The sequence below is a fragment of the Schistocerca cancellata genome, chromosome 5 (assembly GCF_023864275.1).
Source record: "Schistocerca cancellata isolate TAMUIC-IGC-003103 chromosome 5, iqSchCanc2.1, whole genome shotgun sequence".
In the NCBI taxonomy this organism is placed as follows: domain Eukaryota; kingdom Metazoa; phylum Arthropoda; class Insecta; order Orthoptera; family Acrididae; genus Schistocerca; species Schistocerca cancellata.
In genome coordinates this window covers 612551223-612577194 of record NC_064630.1, presented here as the reverse complement: position 1 = coordinate 612577194, position 25972 = coordinate 612551223, and positions in this window count along the sequence as shown.

Sequence of the window (25972 nt, the reverse complement as noted above, 5' to 3'; positions counted from 1 at the left end):
TACTGTATGAAAGGGTGTAGATTATGTATAAAAGGAAATAACAATTTTTCATTGTCAAGTTTGTGCAATATTTATGTATCTATATTTCACAAATAACGTCTGTGGTCGGTGAATGTATGTATCGAAGCAACAATGATAATTTAAAAAAATTACAAAGATGCATATTAAATTGCCTATAAATAGTGGAGTTTAAAACATTACTGTCTCTATCTTCTTGTAGCCGTTAAAGTTGTAAGAGCCTGTGACGCTCGCTTGTATGCTTAGGTAGCCTTCGTTTGTCCTTTGATCGAGAAAGACGCCATTGGAGGATGATATTTGTAAAAGGTGTGTACTTTCAATTTATGTTGATTGTTTGAACATAGAAATTGTAAAATTATTACCTGTAATAATTTCTTGCTAGCTTTCCCAAGATTTCATTCCACATTCTTAGCCCTTTTCAGCATATTAGGAATTTTTCATGGCGCAGAGCCGTGCAGCGATCGCGGAAACCGCTGCCGCGGCAAATTCAAATTAAATTGAATGAAAGCAGTTTTCCCGCAATATAGCGGGCAGGTAACGGTACATTAAAATTATCTCTTTCAGCTTCCTGGAGACTTCAGAGGGAAATTGTGGATTTGATTATGTCAGTTTCAGGTGGACATGGGCAGCTGCTATTACGTTATAAGTTACGTAAATAATTCACGAGTGATAAAATTTTACTTGTATCTCATCAAAGACTGCTGCGCAAAACCTGAAGCTTTAGTTGCTATTAAGGATCTTCCAGTCATCAACAGTCCAATGTCGGTGTTGACGAGCCCAGGCGAGGCGGAAAGCTTTATGTCGTGCAGTCATCAAAGGAACACGAGTGGGCCTTCGACTCCAAAAGCCCATATCGATGATGTTTCGTCGAATAGTTCGCACGTTGACACTCGTTGATGGCTCAACATTGAAATCTGCTGAAATTTGCGGAAGGGTTGCACTTCTGTCACGTTGAACGATTCCCCTCAGTCGTCGCTGCTCCCGTTCTTGCAGTCTCTTTCTCCGGCCACAACGATGTCAGAGGTTTGATGTTTTACCGGATTCCTGATATTCACGGTTCACTCGTGGAATTGTCTAACGGGAAAATCCCCATTTCATCGCTACATTGGGAGATGCTATTTCCCATCGCTCGTGGGCCTACTGTAACACTCAAATTTTGATAACCTGCCACTACAGCAGCAGTAACCGATCTAACAACTGTGGCAGACTGTTGTCGTATGTAGGCGTTGCCGACCGTAGCGTCGTATTCTGCCTGTTTATATACAGGGTGAGTCACCTAACGTTACCGCTGGATATATTTCGTAAACCACATCAAATACTGACGAATCGATTCCACAGACCGAACCTGAGGGGCTAGTGTAATTGGTTAATACAAACCAAACAAAAATGCACGGAAGTATGTTTTTTAACACAAACCTACGTTTTTTTAAATGGAACCCCGTTAGTTTTGTTAGTACATCTGAATATATAAACAAATACGTAATCAGTGCCGTTTGTTGCATTGTAAAATGTTAATTACATCCGGAGATATTGTAACCTAAAGTTGACGCTTGAGTACCACTCCTCCGCTGTTCGATCGTGTGTATCGGAGAGCACCGAATTACGTAGGGATCCAAAGGGAACGGTGATGGACCTTAGGTACACAGGAGACTGGAACAGCACATTACGTCCACATACTAACGCCTTTTTACTGGTCTTTTTCACTGACGCACATGTACATTACCATGAAGGGTGAGGTAAACGTACACACGTGGTTTCCGTTTTCAATTGCGGAGTGCAATAGAGTGTGTCCCGACATGTCAGGCCAATAGATGTTCAATGTGGTGGCCATCATTTGCTGCACACAATTGCAATCTCTGGCGTAATGAATGTCGTACACGCCACAGTACATCTGGTGTAATGTCGCCGCAGGCTGCCACAATACGTTGTTTCATATCCTCTGTGGTTGTAGGCACATCACGGTACACGTTCTCTTTTAACGTACCCCACAGAAAGAAGTCCAGAGGTGTAAGATCAGGAGAAGGGGCTGGCCAATTTATGCGTCCTCCATGTCCTATGAAACGCCCGTCGAACATCCTGTCAAGGGTCTGCCTAGTGTTAATTGCCGAATGTGCAGGTGCACCATCATGCTGATAACACATACGTCGACGCGTTTCCAGTGGGACACACTCTATTCCACTTCGTAACTGAAAACGGAAACCACGTGCGTACGTTTACCTCACCCCTCATGGTAATGTACATGTGCGTCAGTGAAAAAGACCAATAAAAAGGTGTTAGCATGTGGACGTAATGTGCTGTTCCAGTCTCCTGTGTACCTAAGGTCCATCACCGTTCCCTTTGGATCCCTACGTAATTCGGTGCTCTCCGATACACACGATCGAACAGCGGAGGAGTGGTACTCAAGCGTCAACTTTAGGTTACAATATCTCCGGATGTAATTAACATTTTACAATGCAACAAATGGCACTGATTACGTATTTGTTTATATATTCAGATGTACTAACAAAAATAACGGGGTTCCATTTAAAAAAACGTAGGTTTGTGTTAAAAAACATACTTCCGCGCATTTTTGTATGGTTTGTATTAACCAATTACACTAGCCCCTCTCCTCACGTTCGGTCTGTGGAATCGATTCGTCAGTATTTGATGTGCTTTACGAAATACACTCCTGGAAATTGAAATAAGAACACCGTGAATTCATTGTCCCAGGAAGGGGAAACTTTATTGACACATTCCTGGCGTCAGATACATCACATGATCACACTGACAGAACCACAGGCACATAGACACAGGCAACAGAGCATGCATAATGTCGGCACTAGTACAGTGTATATCCACCTTTCGCAGCAATGCAGGCTGCTATTCTCCCATGGAGACGATCGTAGAGATGCTGGATGTAGTCCTGTGGAACGGCTTGCCATGCCATTTCCACCTGGCGCCTCAGTTGGACCAGCGTTCGTGCTGGACGTGCAGACCGCGTGAGACGACGCTTCATCCAGTCCCAAACATGCTCAATGGGGGACAGATCCGGAGATCTTGCTGGCCAGGGTAGTTGACTTACACCTTCTAGAGCATGTTGGGTGGCACGGGATACATGCGGACGTGCATTGTCCTGTTGGAACAGCAAGTTCCCTTGCCGGTCTAGGAATGGTAGAACGATGGGTTCGATGACGGTTTGGATGTACCGTGCACTATTCAGTGTCCCCTCGACGATCACCAGTGGTGTACGGCCAGTGTAGGAGATCGCTCCCCACACCATGATGCCCGGTGTTGGCCCTGTGTGCCTCGGTCGTATGCAGTCCTGATTGTGGCGCTCACCTGCACGGCGCCAAACACGCATACGACCATCATTGGCACCAAGGCAGAAGCGACTCTCATCGCTGAAGACGACACGTCTCCATTCGTCCCTCCATTCACGCCTGTCGCGACACCACTGGAGGCGGGCTGCACGATGTTGGGGCGTGAGCGGAAGACGGCCTAACGGTGTGCGGGACCGTAGCCCAGCTTCATGGAGACGGTTGCGAATGGTTCTCGCCGATACCCCAGGAGCAACAGTGTCCCTAATTTGCTGGGAAGTGGCGGTGCGGTCCCCTACGGCACTGCCTAGGATCCTACGGTCTTGGCGTGCATCCGTGCGTCGCTGCGGTCCGGTCCCAGGTCGACGGGCACGTGCACCTTCCACCGACCACTGGCGACAACATCGATGTACTGTGGAGACCTCACGCCCCACGTGTTGAGCAATTCGGCGGTACGTCCACCCGGCCTCCCGCATGCCCACTATACGCCCTAGCTCAAAGTCTGTCAACTGCACATACGGTTCACGTCCACGCTGTCGCGGCATGCTACCAGTGTTAAAGACTGCGATGGAGCTCCGTATGCCACGGCAAACTGGCTGACACTGACGGCGGCGGTGCACAAATGCTGCGCAGCTAGCGCCATTCGACGGCCAACACCACGGTTCCTGGTGTGTCCGCTGTGCCGTGCGTGTGATCATTGCTTGTACAGCCCTCTCGCAGTGTCCGGAGCAAGTATGGTGGGTCTGACACACCGGTGTCAATGTGTTCTTTTTTCCATTTCCAGGAGTGTATATCCAGTGGTAACGTTAGGTGACTCACCCTGGGCCGGCCGCTGTGGCCGTGCGGTTCTGGCGCTGCAGTCCGCAACCGCAGGACTGCTACGGTCGCAGGTTCGAATCCTGCCTCGGGCATGGGTGTGTGTGATGTCCTTAGGTTAGTTAGGTTTAAGTAGTTCTAAGTTCTAGGGGACTTATGACCTAAGATGTTGAGTCCCATAGTGCTCAGAGCCATTTGAACCATTTGACTCACCCTGTATATACCGTTGCTCGGCGGATGCAGTTTTAGTGTCAGTTGTTCTCATAGCGTAGATGATAGCGAACGAGACTGCTCACCGTTTGCCTGGATTTCGATGCTTACTACTGTTCCTTGTAAAATTTTATATCACTCTCTTGTTCGGTTCAGGAAACCAAAAGAAGAACACGTTTATCGACACCGTCTATGGGCCGCTTGAATTTGCGCGAGCAATGGCCTGAGTGGCTAATTTCAATGCTAATTAATTCAGAAAGGGTGCTAGGCATCGATTTTTTCTGAACAATTATTTCTCATTACAACCCATCCTGCAACACCCTTTCAAGTTTTTCAGACTTTTTCCGACCAACTTGTATTAGGAAAGATTATAAGGCAGGCTTCTCCTTTTGCAATCATATTTGCATGTTGGTTGTTTGCAAGAAGGTGAAATGTCTACCACAAATTGTCGGTACTCGAAAGGGGCAGAACTGTCGTCGACAATGCATTACATACTTCCATAGTTTGCTGCTCTCTTTGCTCAGCGTCTCACTACAAGAACGCGAATATGGAATGGAAATGACCTGGAGTGCCCAACTCAACATATTACAGGGCAACAATAGCAACACATTACTAGTAGTGACAGGACAGCCATGTTGGACGCTCGACCGAGCAGGATTGAACAAAAATGTCACATAACGTGCGTTAGGAAATGGGTTTGTTTGTAGCAAAAAAATTAACCGCACAGACACTGCGATGACCTCCGGAGCATTATTGTCCGTCAGCACGGCGAGACCATTGCTGCGGGATCCATTGACGCAGTGCCGTAGAACTACGTCTGAACTATATCGTTGGACACGAAAATGGCGGCACGCATTTTTTCGGTCTAGTTCCGGTTCTGTGCGAGGCACCAAGAAGGTCGTACGCATGTGTGGAGCCACAAGAAGAAGAACAGTTGCCAGATTACTTGTGAAATGACCTGCGTCACATATTCACATAGAGGAAATGGCGTTTTGTGGTGCATATGAAGTAAAACACTAACCAAAACGGCCTTGCTGTTTTGGTACTGCGAACGGCTGCAAGCAAGGGGAAACTACAGCCGTAATTTTTCCCGAGGGCATGCAGCTTTACTGTATGATTAAATGATGATGGCGTCCTCTTGCGTAAAATATTCCGGAGGTAAAATAGTCCCCCATTCGGATCTCCGGGCGGGGACTATTCAAGAGGCCATCGTTATCAGGAGAAAGAAAATTGGCATTCTACGGATCGGAGCGTGGAATGTTAGATCCCTTAATCGGGCAGGTAGGTTAGAAAAATTAAAAAGGGAAATGGATAGGTTAAAGCTAGATATAGTGGGAATTAGTGAAGTTCGGTGGCAGGAGGAACAAGACTTTTGGTCAGGTGAATACAAGGTTATAAATACAAGCTAAGGGTAAGCTACCACAAACAGCATAGTGAACACATTATTATGGCCAAGATAGACACGAAGCCCAGGCCTACTACAGTAGTACAAGTTTATATGCCAACTAGCTCTGCAGATGATGAAGAAATTGATGAAATGTATGATGAGATAAAAGAAATTATTCAGGTAGTGAAGGGAGACGAAAATTTAATAGTCATGGGTAACTGGAATTCGACAGTAGGAAAAGGGAGAGAAGGAAACATAGTGGGTGAATACGGATTGGGGGAGAGGAACGAAAGAGAAATCCGTCTGGTAGAATTTTGCACAGAGCATAACTTAATCATAGCTAACACTTGGTTCAAGAATCATAAAAGAATGTTGTCTATATGGAAGAACCCTGGAGATACTAAAAGGTTTCAGATAGATTATATAATGGTAAGATAGAGATTTAGGAACCAGATTTTAAATTGTAAGACATTTCCAGGGGCAGATGTGGACTCTGACCACAATCTATTGGCTATGAACTGTACATTAAAACTGAAGAAACTGCAAAAAGTTGGAAATTTAAGGAGATGGGACCTGGATAAACTGAAAGAACCAGAGGTTCTACGGAGAGCATAAGGGGACAATTGACAGCAATGGGGGAAGAAATACAGTAGAAGATGAATGGGTAGCTTTGAGGAATGAAATAGTGAAGGCAGCAGAGGAGCGAGTAGGTAAAAATACGAGGGCTAGTAGAAATCCTTGGATAACACAGGAGATACTGAATATAATTGATGAAAGGAGAAAATACAAAAATGCAGCAAGTGAAGCAGGCAAAAAGGAATACAAACGTCTCAAAAATGAGATCGACAGGAAGTGCAGAATGGCTAAGTAGGGATAACTAGAGGGGGATGACTAGAGGACAAATGTAAGTATGTAGAGGCTTATCTCATGAGGGGTAAGATAGATACTGCCTACGGGAAAATTAAAGAGACCTTTGGAGAAAAGAGAACTGTGGTGTCACCGCCAGACACCACACTTGCTAGGTGGTAGCCTTTAAATCGGCCGCGGTCCGCTATTATACGACGGACCCGCGTGTCGCCACTGTCAGTGATTGCAGACCGAGCGCCGCCACACGGCAGGTCTAGAGACACGTCCTAGCACTCGCCCCAGTTGTACAGCCGACTTTGCTAGCAATGGTTCACTGAGAAATTACGCTCTCATTTGCCGAGACGATAGTTAGCATAGCCTTCAGCTACGTCATTTGCTACGACCTAGCAAGGCGCCATTATCATTTGCTATTTATCATGTGATGCATGTACTGTCAGACCGATGTTCACCAATTATGGATTAAAGTTAAGTGTTCCAACAGCTACGACCTTTTTTGCTAAAGTCTAACTTCCTTAAATGCTCCAGACCTCACGCCACCCTGCGTGAGCTTAAACGCGTGCCTTTCGGCTTCCTCCTCCTAGTGGCTTGGTTGTCTTGCCAAGTCACAACAAGAACTACTTGCATGAATATCAAGAGCTCAGATGGGAACCCAGTTCTAAGCACAGAAGGGAAAGCAGAAAGGTGGAAGGAGTATATAGAGGGTCTATACAGGGGCGATGTTCGAGGACAATATTATGGAAATGGAAGAGGAGGTAGATGAAGATGAAATGGGAGATATGATACTGCGTGAAGAGTTTGACAGAGCACTGAAAGACCTAAGTCGAAACAAGGCCCCGGGAGTAGACAACATTCCATTAGAACTACTGACAGCCTTGGGAGAGCCAGTCCTGACAAAACTCTACCATCTGGTGAGCAAGATGCATGAGACAGGCGAAATTCCCTCAGACTTCAAGAAGAATATAATAATCCCAATCCCAAAGAAAGCAGTTGTTGACAGATGCGAAAATTACCGAACTATCAGTTTAATAAGTCACAGCTGCAAAATACTAACGCGAATTCTTTGCAGACGAATGGAAAAACTGGTAGAAGCCGACCTCGGGGAATCTGTTTGGAATCCGTAGAAATGTAGGAATACGTGAGACAATACTGACCCTACGACTTATCTTAGAAGAAAGATTAACGAAAGGCAAACCCACGTTTCTAGCATTTGCAGACTTAGAGAAAGCTTTTGACAAAGTTGACTGGAATACTCTCTTTCAAATTCTGAAGGTGGCAGTGGTAAAATACAGGGAGCGAAAGGCTATTTACAGTTTGTACAGAAAGCAGATGGCAGTTATAAGAGTCGAGGGACATGAAAGGGAAGCAGTGGTTGGGAAGGGAGTGAGACAGGGTTCCAGCCTCTCCCCGATGATATTCAATCTGTATATTGAGCAAGCGGTAAAGGAAACGAAAGGAAAGTTCGGAGTAGGTATTAAAGTCCTTGGAGAAGAAATAAAAACTTTGCGGTTCGCCGATGACATTGTAATTCTGTCACAGACAGCAAAGGACTTGGAAGAGCAGTTCAACGGAATGGACAGTGTCTTGAAATTGGGGTGTAAGATGAACATCAACAAAAGCAAAACAAGGATAATCGAATGCTGTCGAATTAAGTCGGGTGATGCTGAGGGAATTAGATTAGGAAATGAGACACTTAAAGTAGTAAAGAAGTTTGGTATTTGGGGAGCAAAATAACTGTGATGGTCAAAGTAGAGAGGATATAAAATGTTGACTGGCAATGGCAAGGAAAGCGTTTCTGAAGAAGAGATATTTTTTAACACCGAGTATTGATTTAAGTGTCAGGAAGTCGTTTCTGAAAGTATTTGTATGGAGTGTAGCCATGTATGTAAGTGGAACATGGACGATAAATAGTTTAGACAAGAAGATAATAGAAGCTTTTGAAATGTGGTGTTACAGAAGAATGCTGAAGATTAGATGGGTAGATTACATATCTAATGAGGTGTTGAATGGAATTGGGGAGAAGAGCAGTTTGTGGCAAAACTTGACTAGAAGAAGGGATCGGTTGGTAAGACATGTTCTGAGGCATCAAGGGATCACCAATTTAGTACTTGACAGCAGCATGGAGGGTAAAAATCGTGGAGGGAGACCAAGAGATGAATACACGAAGCAGATTCAGAAGGATGTAGGCTGCAGTAGGCACTGGGAGATGAAGAGGCTTGCACAGGATAGAGTAGCATGGACAGCAGCATCAACCAGTCTCAGGACTGAAGACCACCACAACAACAACAACATGAAGTAAAAAATTTACTGAATTTCTGGAGAAGTTTCCTGATATCACCTTAACGGATTTCAGACTTATCTTCGAAGGCAAGGATTGAATATTGTGGGAGGCTGAAACAATTCGTCTTTGGGAAAGCTGCCTACCCGTACCAATTCAAGCTATTTGATGTGGAAAACGTAAAATATGCTACAAGGAAAACAGGTAATACATAGTTCAATTCCACTCGTTGAGCACTTCCTTTAGAGCCATAACTGCTGGAGCACATAGCTGCATTATGTACTAAATTACGCAACCAGTATGCCCTCCAGTTGATTTATAGATAGAATCACGTATTCTGCGTGTTACGCTGTGTCTGTACAACAAGCAAAATCTGTTTACTTGGTATATTTCGTTCCGTTCTACTTCTATTATCCACCAGTGTAACTGCAATGGCTATTGGTTTCACTGCCAAGATACGAACTGGCTACCTATAGTAGAACACCACATCAACGTGACGAGTCCGCGTGAGTAGGGCTCGTCTACATCACTCTCTACGCACGCACACGAGGAAGTACGCGGCTGGCAGTTTACTCACTCGGTATCACGCGGCGGTCATACACGGAGTGACGAGCAACAGTAGCGTGGCCTTCCCACGTGGGTAACGAAACGCAGACACTATCTATACAGCGTCGACACGACGTAGCGGCAGTGACGAGTGCGGCGAGTGTTCAGATGCATTTAGAATTAGAATTTCTTTTTCGCTGTGATTTTCCATGTCTTCTATGGAGAAGGTGTATGCCGTATACCTGGGATCGTATAATGAAAATTAAAGTGAAAACCGACTATTGACTGTTATTGAAGTTATTGCTTAAGTTACTGAACTGTATATTTCCGGGAAATAATAACTGACGAATTAATGCTCACTTTCAGTCAGTTGCTAAAATTGCACTGACATTTCGACGCATTTTGAACACAACAAATTAAAAATATTTGCAGTGAGGAATGTGACAACAGACTGTAATTACCAACTTTGTGTATAATTAACAAAAAACTACCATTCAGCTACACCATAAACTTCCATGAGTAAGTTAAACAAATGAATTAGTAGGACCAGTTACATTTCTTTATACGAACAGAAAGGGAAATGAAGCGTAAGCAGCAGTGGTTAAAAGGTATGGGTATTACTCGAATAGATTTCTCTCTGAATATTTATTCGAATATATAGATCACTCGAAGAAATTTATTCACCAATAAATTATCTGCACATTAAATAACGAACAGCGCATAATGCCGCCCTAATTTCTTTGTTTACTTCCTGTACAGAATTAGTACTTATCCTTTGGCTCAGAGCAGTTTCCGTTTGATATATGATTTATTAATGGTTTGTCCAGAAATGTGCCTTTGTGGATCAATGGCTTAAGTTCCATTCTAAAAAACTTAGACTTGGGGTTCGATCCCTAGTTGGTCGTACGATTTTCTCTGTTCTTATCGGTTCTTTCACCTACAACAATGACAATAATGCCAAAAGAGTTTCACCTATTAAGGGGTACGTGTTTAAATGTAGATCCCCTCTAACTGGCTGCATAAGTCTGCTCAGACGGGGGAGGAAGTCAAGGGAACACCACCATGTCTAACAAAGCACTGAAGTGGTGAAATCATCCTTCATGCTGAGCACAGTTTTACTTGACTCGCAATGTAACAAATGAAACATAATAATGATTATAGGCGATCGGCTTCAGCAATTTGGGCTCTAACGCACTGTGCAGCCTCAATGTTGGGCAGCCAATTTAGTCAGCTAGCTGACGGTCGGTTGTCACAGATCAGGCGTGCGAGTTGGATGTGGAATATGTTATGTTTTTTCTCTCATAACAAACGTACGTTACTTTTAATTACAAAAATTATTTTTCCGTTGCTTTACTTGCTTTATGTGCTGCGTATTATAAACTCGTTTACAAAGATGGTGGAGAGTATGGAAAATATACTGAGTCAACTATTTTTATGCAATCAGTTTGGCATGAAAATCTTATTAGTAAAAATTTACGAATATCAGAGAAAAGGCTCATATCAAACAATGGACTACCGATGGCGTGCCGCATTGTCGGAGACGACGTATGTGGTATATCTGAAAATTTAATGCGTCCATATGGAGGAAGGAGCTTAACAAACAACAAAAGAATCTGTAAAAACCGACCTTCTGGGACTAGGAGGCTTATAGAATGCACTTCTGGTACTCTGGCGAATAAATAGAGAACGGAGAATTTTTCATCGCCCAGTGGATGTTCGAGAAGAACCTGCAATTGGCCTATTAAATGCATGCTGTGATTTACAAAATAATGCGCCAGAAAGATATGGCTATAAATTTGAAGATATATTGTACGTCCTTCCAGAACTGGAAAATCCCCCAGGTCCTACAAGCTGTCGAAAGTCATCATGAAATTTGTTCCAGGATACAAGTAAGGCCTGGCTGCTTCGGCGTTGCCAAAATTTTAGCGTTACTGGATCGCATAACTGCATCGAAATTATCTTCCATTTCTTTAAGGTATACCTAAAATCTACAATATGAAATCCGTTTTTGGGTGTTTGTCCTGGACTTCTTCTTGCAGGTGGCCTTTCTAACGGCTTCCAGGGGCAAGAGAAAGTTCATTTTGAGTATTTCCCTTAATTATTAACGGAGTTTAAAAATTTAACATGTTATCATAATCTACTTATTAAGGTAGGTTAAACTTGACACGATAAGTATTGGAATTAGAAACTAATTATTTGTCTTGAAGCTGACGCCACTCAGATATTCCATCTTTGTATAACACTTCGCGACTTACAACGAACTTCACTTATAACTTCAAAACTTACCTACAATTGTCCTCGCTGGCAGTCCCAACATAGTAGGGGAAGGAAAAAAGTTCATCGCTTAATACATCTTCGCTGTTCATGTGATCAAACTTCAGCATATGCGATAACGTTTTAACTTTTTCCTTCTTTACTTGTGATGCCACACACTTTGCAGACAATATCTACACGTGTCGTTGAACGAATCTGCAAAATTACATCGGCACATATCGTAGCTTAGTGTGATGTGACGTGATAGACACATACACGAATCAAAAACCAGCTTCTGCTTACATTGGCGTGCAGTAAAACTTCAACATCAGGCGTCACATATTAATTTATCACTTCTTTACTACTAACGCCATTTGCAACGTATTAACATCTGTATATACCACTGAATGCTCCAGCAACATAATATCACTGAACAGGAAATAGTTCAGGAGATATGAAGTTAGAAATAATGAGATGTGTCAAAAGCGCACTTTTGCTTAAAATTGATCGCAAATTTCGTATCCTGCAATCGACCAGTATTTCGTAATGGAAGCACACTTAACGACTTAAAACAAATTTTAAGCATGATTTCAGTCACTTTGCTCACTTACATGCAGCGTGAAGCCAGCTGGATATTGCAGGGGCCTAGTGCGGCTAGTACTAAGTGTGTCATTTTTTTATTAGTCGCCGCAGAAGTCCAATCTAGTACTTTACAGCACTTCCACTACCGACTCATTCCCTTTCAACTGTCTACACATCTACCTATACGTCTCCCTCTCCCACTGCTAACACGGCGAAAGATCTCTACGTAAGTTGCCAATGCTGAGAATACAGCTGACAAGAACTCTTCAACAACTTTTTTAGATTGTCAACACTTTCGGATATGCCTGTCTCCTTTATATAATTACGAAATTCGTGGCTACAAAATGAGTGAACCAAGCAAGAATTCAGTGGTTCCTAACGATTTACATCACCAGACTTTTAAAGTCTCCTAAAACGTTTATGGAAAACCGCTGGACTTCGAAAGTCATCAAAGAATTTTAGGATTAAGTATGAATAAGCTTGCCATTATATGGAGTAGTTTTTCGATCCGACATTCGTCTACGCAATTATGTAGAGCTCTAAGATTCAAAAATTTCGGAAGAGACACAGGGTTCGAATATATAAAAGACTTCGTAATATTGCAGCGAACTTGCAATTTGTGTATAGTGAAAGCGTCAAGAGCTGATGGGAAGACGTTTTTCACATTTTTATACGAAGTGTAATTATTGCAGCAGAAATAAGCAACGTAGGCTAACGACAAACGTCGATCATATAATAGCCAAAGAAATGTCAAAGAAATCGGGTCACCAGCTTTGAATCACATTATGACGTAAAAAGAAGATTTTATTTGGAATGTTATTTTGCAAGTGAAGTTAAAATAGGATCACAACGAATTATTTGCCATAAACTACAGTGGAGCTGATGATCTCTCGGTCTTTGCTGAAGAAGACTGTGATCTGAAAGTTATACATCGAAGCCATGTTTAAAGACGAATCCAGGAGTGTACTGCATGTGTAGAACGTATTTTCTTCAGTCACAATGGTAAATACCCATAATTCAAATAAAGTTTCTGATGAAACATTAGGGAAAAAAATGATTAGCTCTGAAAACTGACTTAAAATAAACGAAAAGTACATTATTTTGTTCAATAAACGGCATACAATTGGACCAATAATTTCAATAAGTTTTAAGATTTATCCATTATTCTTAACATGTTTTATTCGCAGATCACGAATAAGTGCTTTTATTCACGTAAGTGAATAATGTTTCGAATAATATTTGTTATTCACTAATAGCGAATAGCAATTTATATTTGTACTTGCTATTCGTCATTTGAATAAATTTCGCCCACGTCTGATACTAAGCAAGCGCATCACGCATGTGCACACCCAAAATTCGCAGCGTACGTGAAAGTGAATGCAAGCACGCGAAACCCACATGGCTCTGGACAAGATCACAAGCGCCTGCGCCAGCTGCATGGCCGGTGTACAATGTACATGTGCTCACGCGGCTATCATCAGCACCGCTGATCTTACGCAGTTTGTGCCAACGTTAGCGAACCGTATCTGCGCACTCGCACGCACGCTGCACGAGCGCGTGGGCCACGGCGATAGGCCATGCGTTTGCAGGGCTCTAACTTACAGTTTGCTAAAGGGTTAATCTGGAGGCAAGTGGTGCCTCATAATTATATGGTCTCAGATTGTTTGATAGGACAGTATATAAAAACTGGATGCATGGCTGCACCATTCTCAACACATCTCGCTCATAAATACGTAATATGGATGGTTACTTCAATGGTATAACAGCAGTAATTATAACATTTCGTAGCAGTAATTCATCATAGGATAACGCAATCTTATCTGACAGTGGCACATGGAGGCTAACATTTATTTCTTGCCCAGTCTGACATTTGTCAAATTTGCCAAACGAATACTAGACAGCTTCCTTTTCTGCTCTTTAGAATCCCACGGCATTCAAACTATTAAATCACAAAATTTCATCGAACAAGTAATAAACGAGTCACAGATGATTAACATTAGTTTCTTTATTTAATTCGAGTCATTGTTCACAAGCAAATTATAGTCATAATATGGATTTCGGCGAAGATCTGCAGAACTATCAGACAGAGGGAAAAGAAATACAATCTATATAACTATGTGAAATGTATACACAGTTTCGAATACGAGTAACCATTAGCTGTATAAGGGATCACGGCAGTGAAAATACACTCCTGGAAATGGAAAAAAGAACACATTGACACCGGTGTGTCAGACCTACCATACTTGCTCCAGACACTGCGAGAGGGCTGTACAAGCAATGATCACACGCACGGCACAGCGGACACACCAGGAACCGCGGTATTGGTTGTCGAATGGCGCTAGCTGCGCAGCATTTGTGCACCGCCGCCGTCAGTGTCAGCCAGTTTGCCGTGGCATACGGAGCTCCATCGCAGTCTTTAACACTGGTAGCATGCCGCGACAGCGTGGACGTGAACTGTATGTGCAGTTGACGGACTTTGAGCGAGGGCGTATAGTGGGCATGCGGGAGGCCGGGTGGACGTACCGCCGAATTGCTCAACACGTGGGGCGTGAGGTCTCCACACTACATCGATGTTGTCGCCAGTGGTCGGCGGAAGGTGCACGTGCCCGTCGACCTAGGACCGGACCGCAGCGACGCACGGATGCACGCCAAGACCGTAGGATCCTACGCAGTGCCATAGGGGACCGCACCGCCACTTCCCAGCAAATTAGGGACACTGTTGCTCCTGGGGTATCGGCGAGGACCATTCGCAACCGTCTCCATGAAGCTGGGCTACGGTCCCGCACACCGTTAGGCCGTCTTCCGCTCACACCCCAACATCGTGCAGCCCGCCTCCAGTGGTGTCGCGACAGGCGTGAATGGAGGGACGAATGGAGACGTGTCGTCTTCAGCGATGAGAGTCGCTTCTGCCTTGGTGCCAATGATGGTCGTATGCGTGTTTGGCGCCGTGCAGGTGAGCGCCACAATCAGGACTGCATACGACCGAGGCACACAGGGCCAACACCCGGCATCATGGTGTGGGGAGCGGTCTCCTACACTGGCCGTACACCACTGGTGATCGTCGAGGGGACACTGAATAGTGCACGGTACATCCAAACCGTCATCGAACCCATCGTTCTACCATTCCTAGACCGGCAAGGGAACTTGCTGTTCCAACAGGACAATGCACGTCCGCATGTATCTCGTGCCACCCAACGTGCTCTAGAAGGTGTAAGTCAACTACCCTGGCCAGCAAGATCTCCGGATCTGTCCCCCATTGAGCATGTTTGGGACTGGATGAAGCGTCGTCTCACGCGGTCTGCACGTCCAGCACGAACGCTGGTCCAACTGAGGCGCCAGGTGGAAATGGCATGGCAAGCCGTTCCACAGGACTACATCCAGCATCTCTACGATCGTCTCCATGGGAGAATAGCAGCCTGCATTGCTGCGAAAGGTGGATATACACTGTACTAGTGCCGACATTGTGCATGCTCTGTTGCCTGTGTCTATGTGCCTGTGGTTCTGTCAGTGTGATCATGTGATGTATCTGACCCCAGGAATGTGTCAATAAAGTTTCCCCTTCCTGGGACAATGAATTCACGGTGTTCTTATTTCAATTTCCAGGAGTGTATTTGTCGAGCCCGGATTTCCCTCTTTAAGGGAACCGTCGCCTTTGGCTATCCGCGCACGACTCACGGCCACACGTAAACTTTCATACGGCGTCGTTTCTGCGTCACAATCTGTACTCGTACACACAGTACAGTAAAAACTCGATTAACCGTCACTCTTTAAACCGTCAGTTTCTGTTAACCGTCACTGCTGTAACAGCATAATAATACTGTAATAACAGAATGCTCTAAGGTGCAGTGACGCGTTCGCTTTGTTTATTTACTCTTTTTTAGTGGGAAGTGAATGTAACCGTCCGCCATAGAATGGTACATAAAATATGACCTTCAGTTGACGTGCTAACACATCTCCCCCTTTCCTTGTCTCTGTCTCACTTGTGAGTCAACAATCACCACTGGATCGGTTTCCAGTTGTGGAGAGAAGTGTATCTAGCGGGCTGTGCCGTGTGACGAGTTTTCCACTTGAATAAGCTTTATTGACTAATATTTTACACTACCGTATTTAGTGCAGGTGTGTGTGATACAGTGACTTGATGAAACGTCTGAAAAACGTAAACGTGTTGTTTTAGAACTTAATCAAAAACTTGAAATTATAAAACGCTTAAGAAAGGGCGAAACTGCGACAAGTGTAGCGCTGATTTATGGTATTGGAAGAACAACAGTTATCGATATAAAACGTGATGCTGATAAAATAGAACAACATGTGTCAACAATGCAGAGCATGGATGGAGATGTGCGAACAAGAAAGACAATAAAACCTGCAAAATATGATGAATTGGACACTGCAATGTACCGATGGTTTATACAAGCAAGTAGTCAGGGGATTCCACTTTCAGGGCCTATAATAATGGCCAAGGCTGTTGAAATGGACAACAAACTTGATGGTGACTCGTCTTTTAAAGCAAGTGTCGGATGACTTGACAAGTTTAAATTTCGTCATGTCATTCGCCAACTTGATATCAGTGGAGAAAAACTCAGCGCGGATAGTTCTGTAATTGCTGAGTTCCGGGAACAATTTAAAGAAAAAATGGCTGAATTGAATCTTGTTAAGGAGCAAGTTTACAATTGTGATGAAACTGGGCTTCATTGGAAGGCTTTACCACAAGACATTAGCATCACTCTCTGAAAAAGCTGCTCCAGGTCTCAAAGTACAAAAAGATCGCATCACTGCTATGGTTTTCGCAAATGCGACCGGCAATCATAGGCTACACCTACTTGTGATTGGGAAATCAAGAAAACCTCATGCATTCAAGAATTTGAATTTGAATGCTCTCCCTGCACAGTACTACGTCCAGAAGAGTGCTTGGATGGTTCAATCAATTTTTTCTGACTGATTTCACAAACAATTTGTACCTCAGAGCACATTTGGCTGAAAAAAAGTTGCCACAGAAAGCACTATTGCTATTAGACAATGCCCCAACGCACCCTACTTGTGAAATGAAAAGTGATGACGGCAACATAACATGTCTCTTCCTTCCAGCAAACCCAACTTCACTTATACAGCCCATGGATCAGGGAATCATCGGAAACATGAAACGTCGTTATAGAAAAATATTTATCGAAAGTTTGCTCTCATCTGAATCAACATCTGTAAAACAGTTTTGGAGGTCTTACAGTATTAAAGATGCCATTTTCAATGTTGCCAGTGCATGGAGTGATTTGTCAGCGTCAAATCTCAAGAACAGCTGGAAAAAACTTTGGCCTCAACCCAGAGGTGAAGAATCGGAGGAACCTGAGTGTGTGACAGTTGACGAGATGGTCAATTTGTGTAATAATTTACAAATCAGCACAAATTTGACGTCAGAAGAAGTATCAGCGTGGTTAGAGTGTGACAAAGTGGACGGGGGTTTTCAAATTTTGAGTGATGACGAAATTGTTGCCAGCGTAAGTGCCACCAAAGAAGAAGAAGAAGGGGCTGATGAAGACGAGTGTTCAAACCATGAAGAAAAACAAACTATTAGCCATTCAGAGGCCGAAACAATGCTGTCCAAGTGTATAGAATGGTTTGAAAGTCGAGAAGAGGCTAATGCAACGCAGGCACTACTGCTCCGAAAAATAACGAAATATTGCCGCGGTGAAAGCTCGAACATCAAAAAGGCAGAAGAAATTGACTATTTCCAAGCTAGATAAACTACTACACCTGTAAGTTTATAGTACAGTATAGTACTGTACATTACATATTTTGCAACTTTTGTAGCTACTCTACGGATGTTTTTATCATGCAATAAATAGTTTTATTTGCTATTACCATCGTGGTAAATTTGTTTTCGCTCCGAAATATTATTATATTACTGAGAGAGTGACATGTGTCTATACATAAAATAATTGATTGAGGTTATGTTTTGGGGGAATACAGTGGCTCAAATGGTTCAAATGGCTCTGAGCACTATGGGACTCAACTGCTGAGGTCATTAGTCCCCTAGAACTTAGAACTAGTTAAACCTAACTAATCTAAGGACACCACTAACATCCATGCCCGAGGCAGGATTCGAACCTGCGACCGTAGCGGTCTTGCGGTTGCAGGCTGCAGCGCCTTTAACCGCACGGCCACTGCGGCCGGCGAGGAATACAGTGTTTCTATTGTCCGTCTATTCGCTCAACCGTCACGACCACGGTCCCGAAGATGACGGTTAGTCGAGTTTCTGTAATTCCCACACAGGGAAGGACATCTTAATCGAATACGATATTGCTGTGCCTGTCCGTTAAGAATGATGCACTGTTCCTAAGGACATGCATGCATGCATGTGGAAAGAAACAGACAGTGCGGCGACTACAGCCGTTATGAAATATATTAAATGTATTCGCAGTTGAGAATGTGGACAATTGTTAGCTGTGTAAGGAAGTGACGACAATGAGAATTTGTACCGGACCGGGACTCGAATTCTTATTCTTAACGTCACAGGCACTGCAATATTACACTACCGGCCATTAAAATTGCTACACCACGAAGATGACGTGCTACAGTCGCGAAATTTAACCGTCAGGAAGAAGATGCTGTGATATGCAAAGGATTAGCTTTCCAGAGCATTCACACAAGGTTGGCGCCGGTGGCGACACCTACTACGTGCTGATATGAGGAAAGTTACCAACCGATTTCTCATACACAAACAGTAGTTGACTGGCGTTGCCTAGTGAAAAGTTGTTGGGATGCCTCGTGTAAGGAGGAGAAATGCGTACCATCACGTTTCCGACTTTGATAAAGGTCGGACTGTACCCGATCGCGATTGCGGTTTATCGTATCCCGCCATTGCTGCTAGCGTTGGTCGAGATCCAATGACTGTTAGGAGAATATGGACTCGGTGGGTTCAGGAGGGTAATACGGAACGCCGTATTACAACGGTCTCGTATCACTAGCAGTCGAGATGACAGGCAACTTATCCGCATGGCTGTAACGGATCGTGCAGCCACGTCTCGATCCCTGAGTCAACAGATGGGGACGTTTGCAAGACAACAACCATCTGCACGGACAGTTCGACGACGTTTGCAGCAGCATGGACTATCAGCTTGGAGACCATGGCTGCGGTTTTCCCTTGACGCTGCATCACAGACAGGAGGGCCTGCGATGGTGTACTCAACGACGAATCTGGGTGCACGAATAGCAAAACGTCATTTTTTCGGATGAATCCAGGTTCTGTTTACAGCAACATGATGGTCGCATCCGTGTTTGACGACATCGCGGTGAACGCGCATTGGAAGCGTGTATTCGTCATCGCCATACCGTCGTATCACCCGGCGTGATGGTATGGGGTGCCATTCGTTACACGTCTCGGCCACATCTCGTTCGCATTGACGGCACTTTGAACAGTGGACGTTACATTTCAGATGTGTTACGACCCGTAGTTCTACCCTTCGTTCGATCCCTGCAAAACCCTACATTTCAGCAGGATAATGCACGACCGCATGTTACATGTCCTGTACGGGCCTTTCTGGATACAGAAAATGTTTGACTGCTGCCCTGACCAGCACATTCTCCAGATCTCTCACCAATTGAAAACGTCTGGTCAATGGTGGCCGAGTAACTGGCTCGTCACAATACGCCAGTCACTACTCTTAATGAACTGTGGTATTGTGTTGAAGCTGCATGGGCAGCTGTAACTGTACATGCCATCCTAGCTCTATTTGACTCAATGCCCAGGCGTATGAAGGCCGTTATTACGGCCAGAGGTGGTTGTTCTGGGTACTAATTTCTCAGGATCTATGCACCCAAATTGCGTGAAAATGTAATCACACGTCAGTTCTTATATTATATATTTGTCCAATGAATACCCGTTTATCATCTTCATTTCTTCTTGGTGTAGCAATTTTAATGGCCAGTCGTGTATATTCATCCGTCGATTCCAGGCAGCGACTTTCAATCATAATGCCCTCCCGTTAATTTCGCAACGTGTGGACAAGAACAAGCTGTGACGCAGGAACGACGTGAAAGGGAAGTTTGGATGTGGTCGTGAGTCACGCATGGGTATCCAAAGCGATTGAGGCGACCGCTCCAGTCAAACGGGAAATTCGGGTTCGAGACCCGGTCCGGCATAAATTCTCATTGTCGTCATTCCCTTACACAGCTGATGGTAGTTTGTGTTCGCAGCTGTGGATTCTTCGTCTTTGCAACAGCGAACACATTTCATGTGTTTCGTAACGACTGTAGTGGCCACAGTGTCTGTTCCTACGGAGAAGCAAGCACCGCAATATCGTATTGTCGAATCTAAACATTGTTAACAATGAGATATAAGATAATGAAAGAGTACTATAAACAGGAATCTTGAACTTAAAACTACGGCGAAACATACCTGATTAAAACAAAAGACGCCTGGTATCATACTAACAGTATCTAGCCTATTTCACATGGTTAAAAGATATAAACAATATCGGCTTTGAATCGTCATTTATTTATTTGGGTGTGTTTAATTGTTTTACTGTAATGACTTACAGACAGGGACAGTAAACTGCACGTGTCGTGACACGCCACCTCTGTTACGCAAGAAGAATGCCGCCTTGTCAGAAGCACCGTCGAGCCCGGTTAGTACTTGGATGGGTGACTGGGTACGTCGCATGCCATTGGTTCAGGGACTCGGAAGTTCCCGAAATGGCGTCCAATTGAACGACCTGCACTAGGCTGGTGGTTCATTCGGCATTTTTATTGTTATTATCAGAAGTAGTAATAGTAGGAGTAGAGGGTGCATGTTCCGCTTTTCCTTCAGACAAAGTTCCGTCGCGGTAAGGACAATAGGTGTATCGCAGTGTGACAGTGAAACGGCGCGAAAACTCCAACTGATCTCCAAAAATGAAACACACTTCGATTTTAGTGCGAAAAACGTCTAAATTTCGTGCACAGTCACTGTAATAGTCTACCGAAATATGGGCAGATTGCAATGTCACGTCTAGGCGTAGTGATGGTGCCAAAAATTTGACCAACCCCACATGACCTGGATGAAGCTGATACGCTAAGCAATCCCGATCCTGAACAATGCCATTTCCCTTTTTTTTGCAACAAGTTGACAGAACATCGGTGCAGAAAGAGATTTCCCATCGATGAGAACATTGACTAGCGATTCCCTAATGGGTCCGCGACGAAGGATCGGATATCTTTCGCGAGGAACTGAACGCCTGGTACAACGTTCCGGTCGTCGCCTGCAGAGACCTCATGACCATATTCAAAAATAGTGTCATGTATCTGTGGCACTTTGAAGAGTAGTGCAGTATTCGATAACAGTTACTTTGCCTACCATGATAATGTAGAACTTACTTTTTGAAGTTCTGTCGTCTGTCGTAACATATTTCACTTGCAGAATGGTTTTCTACCTAACTGTTCGTTTTCTACATCGATGTACTTGCATACAGGGAGGCGCACGTAATGTGTCACCATTCAGTTTTTGAATAAACACATTACTGTCAAGAGAAGTTTGAAAGGAACATGTATTACCACAGAAAACTCTCTGTGCAGAATTGTTTTAATTCAGCAAATGCTCAACATGTACACCATTTTGATTCCTGAATTCCTTCACACAAACACTCTTGCTATGCATAACGCTACGAAACTTATTTTCCGTGATTTCGCAGCAAGATTGAAGAATAAGGCGTCTGAGCTCCATGAAATCATGTGGAAGTTTCGGGAACAATATTTCCTTTAGGTACTAACAAAGAAAGAAGTAACATGGGTTGAGGTCTGGGCTATTGGAGGTGGCGTTTAATTGAAACGTACTGGAAAGCTTAGTGAAATGATCCGCAATTCGAAACTATCGTGCAAGGAATGCAATACAGTGTTTGCGCAGTGTGACCTCACTTGATACCGCATGAATCGCTAAGTGTTTAAGGGCACCACCGTAGCAAGAAGTTGCAGTACGAAGTTATAGCGGAGACTGATCAAATGTTCACAGAGAAAAAGGTCCAGTAAGTCCTTGACAGTAAATTGCGTCCCACAGTGTAATCCTCAGAACTTGATGTTGTCGTTCATGAAGCACTTGGGGATTTTCAATAGACCAAAAGTGCACATTTACTTTGTTAGCCATACCGTCCAAATGAAAATGCGCCTCGTATGAAAACCAAAAGTTGTTGAGGGTTTCTACTCTATTCTCCGACTAGGTTTTGAGCAAAGATCGGTTTGTATCGGTACATCCGAAGGTCACTTTTATGGATCCGTTTAACGGAGCGTCTGGATATGCCCAACTGCACTGTTGCCTTTCGGCACGTTTTGCCGGGGCTTCTCTGTAGAGCAACTCATCCCGCTTCATCACTCTCCGGCGAACAAAGGGCTTCGGCAGCGGTCGCTTCGTTCCAGTATTGATCTTTCCAGTACAAACTGATCATACAGCCTGTGAATGGTTCTCTTGCAAGGTGCCTTCCGTGTGTTTAACTGTTGTCAAAACCGCCTCTGAATCACAACAGAACGTTTCGTTTCGTGGGAAAGTAACACAATTGTCGATCGCTGCTGCGTTGTTAGACGGCCACTGTCGAATACGTTGTAAACGTTAGAGATGGGCAAACTGAAACACTTAACCGTTTCGAAACAAATGAAACAGTACAATGTAATGTTTCGATACGCTGTTTCGAAACAGTGAAACAGTTTGTGTTTTGTAATCTAATAAACCTACACATTTTATCATCTTGAACGTCTACTGTATAAGTATGTCCATATAAACACAAATGAGGTGCGAGAGCGCTAATCATATCGCAGAAAGTATGAAACTATCACTTGGGCGTATTGGCAGTTTCGTATTTCCTGCAGCAAATGCACTGCTTTCGTGTCGTGTGACTTTCATACTTTTCAATTGGCTGAGGACAGCCATAGCTGAAGACAGAAGAACCACCACGAACGGAACTGGAGGTGGGAGCAAACTGCAGAAACTACGGATATTCTACTGGGATTCCCACATTCCGTTAGTATGGGTAATATACCCATCCTGCTAATTTCCATGCACACAAAGGGAATCATTGTGGATAATAGGTATACAACAGAAAAAAAATTTGTCTTTCAAGGTGTTTCGAACCGTTACTATAAATTCACCATGCTCCCCAGCACTTCCCGTTCACCATTACACTATAAGTGATATGTCAGACAGATTTATTGCAATTATACCTACATCAAATTTATGTATATGTCTAATAACTGTCACTCTAAGTCTTTTTTTTATTCAAAATGTAGTAGGCTTACTTGCGTTTCTTAATATGATTACTGTACATGAACAGAGAAGCGTGTGTTGTAAAAAAAGTATTTATTATTTTGAATGTGAATAGTATGCGTTGTTTTATTGTTTGGTTAGTGTTTATAAAGCAGATGTTACGCCATTTCGGAATAGGACAGTCAGCTAGAAACGAAGATTTATTTTCGGATATCTTAAGCTTCATGCTATTGCCTGTCAAAAAGATTTCGACACTCTTTCAAAGTGTTTCATGTTGTGTTTCAGTACCTGTTCCGAGCCCGAATCTCGTCCGACACAGAGCGGAATGAAACATCACTGTTTCGATACAATTAGTCCGTTCCAAGCACAGGTGGACTGAAACAGCCTTATTTTGAAACAACGATACAGTTTCTGTGTCACGCTCGAATCCGAGACAGGGGCGGAATGAAACACCACTGTTTCGAAACAGTGAACCACAGCCGTTCCGAAACACTGAAACAGTTGCATGTATCGATACACTGTATCGAAACATAGAAACAGTGGCCAAGTCTAGTAAACGTTATTCTCCTATCGCCGGTATCGCGAATTACGCGTCATTTCGTAACTCAAGTTTTTCTCCACGCACTACTTCTACTGCTGTTGAGCTGCTCAAGGGGATATCAAGCACAACTGATAAATAATTTACAAAACAAATGGTGACAGATTTCGTGCTCCACCCTGTATTTGTCAAAAACGCTGATCAGCCAGAACATTATGACCACCTACGTAATAGCCGGTATGTCTACTTTGGCACGGATAATAGTGGCGACGGGTCATAGCATGGAGGTAATGAGGCCTTTGGTAGGGCGCTGGAGGGAGTTGGCAGAACATCTACACACACAAGTCACCTAATTCCCATAAATTCCGGGGAGGGGACAACGAGCTCTGACGCCAATTTCAGTTACATCCCAGATGTGTGCGATCGGGTTCTGATATGGCGAGTTTGTGGGGCCAGCATATCAACTGGAACTCGCCACTGTGTACTCCACACTTCTTAACTTTTTTTTTTTGCATAGACAACACAGTAAGCTGACTATTTGGTTAAAGTTTCATTCCAATACCTATTAAAGTTTTTGAGTGACAGGCCATGACGTCTTAGCTGATCAAAGCTTCTAGGAAAACTACCGTAGTCAACGCTTAGTTCTGGTGGTCTACAGTAGCCTACGGTAGTCTTAGAGTGTGACGACACTTTGTTTGTCATCATTGACTGAATCAATTAAAGAATTTCAGGAATTTATGGATCGCTGTTTTAGTTCACAACTGTGTACAAACTTGTGACATGTGCATTAGGTTAGTTAGAAGGGTACAGTGGCGCCTGCTGACACACATACGACGACAGCGAGTCTAGTACTCGATTCGCCCCCCCCCCCCCCTCCCATCAAAGAAAAGAAAAAGAAAATAAAAAAAACACAAATTTGAACCAATAACTATGGGAAGGAAAACAAATGGAATTAAGGTAAACTGCTTGGCTTTTGCGGATGATTTCGCAATACTTTCAGAAAACCTGACAGAAGCAGTTACTCAAATAAACATTCTGGAAAAATTCGCAAACAGAACTGGTCTCAAAATTTCAGCTGAAAAATCAAAATTCATGACAAATATAAAAAATGCACCAAAATACATAGAAACACAAATATGTAAAATAGAGCGAGTAAATAAATTTAAATATCTTGGAGAAACTATACAACAGAATGGACTAGAAAAATCTGCAATAGATGTAAGAATTAACAAAATCAAAAGAGCATATGGTTTGACCAAAAATATTTACAACAAGAAATGTATATCTAGAAAAACAAAAACTGAAACACTACACCACAGTGGTATAACCAGAATGTTTATATGGATCTGAATGCCTTACGATGAACTATAAGATGGACAAACTAGAGGTACTGGAAAGAAGGATTATTAGAAAAGTAATGCAAAAGTAAGTGCAATGAAAACTGCAGATGGTTGGAAATAAGAAGTAATGAGGAGATCTACAAAAATACAGAGAAATGTCTGAAGTAATGGCCAAACGAAGATTAACTTTTTTTGGACATCCCTACCAAATGGGTGGAAATAGACTAACAAAACAAATACTCCTACATTTCTGGAAGAAGAAATCGACAATAGCATGGATTACAGAAGTAAGAAATCTTGAAAAAAACAACATCGAAGAATCAGAAATAGCAGAAAGAAACCGTTTTAAAAACAAAATACTAAATTTGGAAGGCTTTCAAAGCAGAAGAAATAAAAAATCGGGAACAACATGGACAGAAGAAAGGAACAGACTTCATGGGGAGAAAATAAGGGAATACTGGAAAAATAGGGAACAACAACAAAGGAAGAAGAAGAACTGAAGTTGTTAACGTGATCCTAGTTGGTCAATACGATTGGAAAAAAAAAAATCAACATAAAAAATGCAAACAAATAGAACAAGAGAGAGAGAGAAAGAGAGAGAGAGAGTGAGAGAGTGTGAGAGAGAT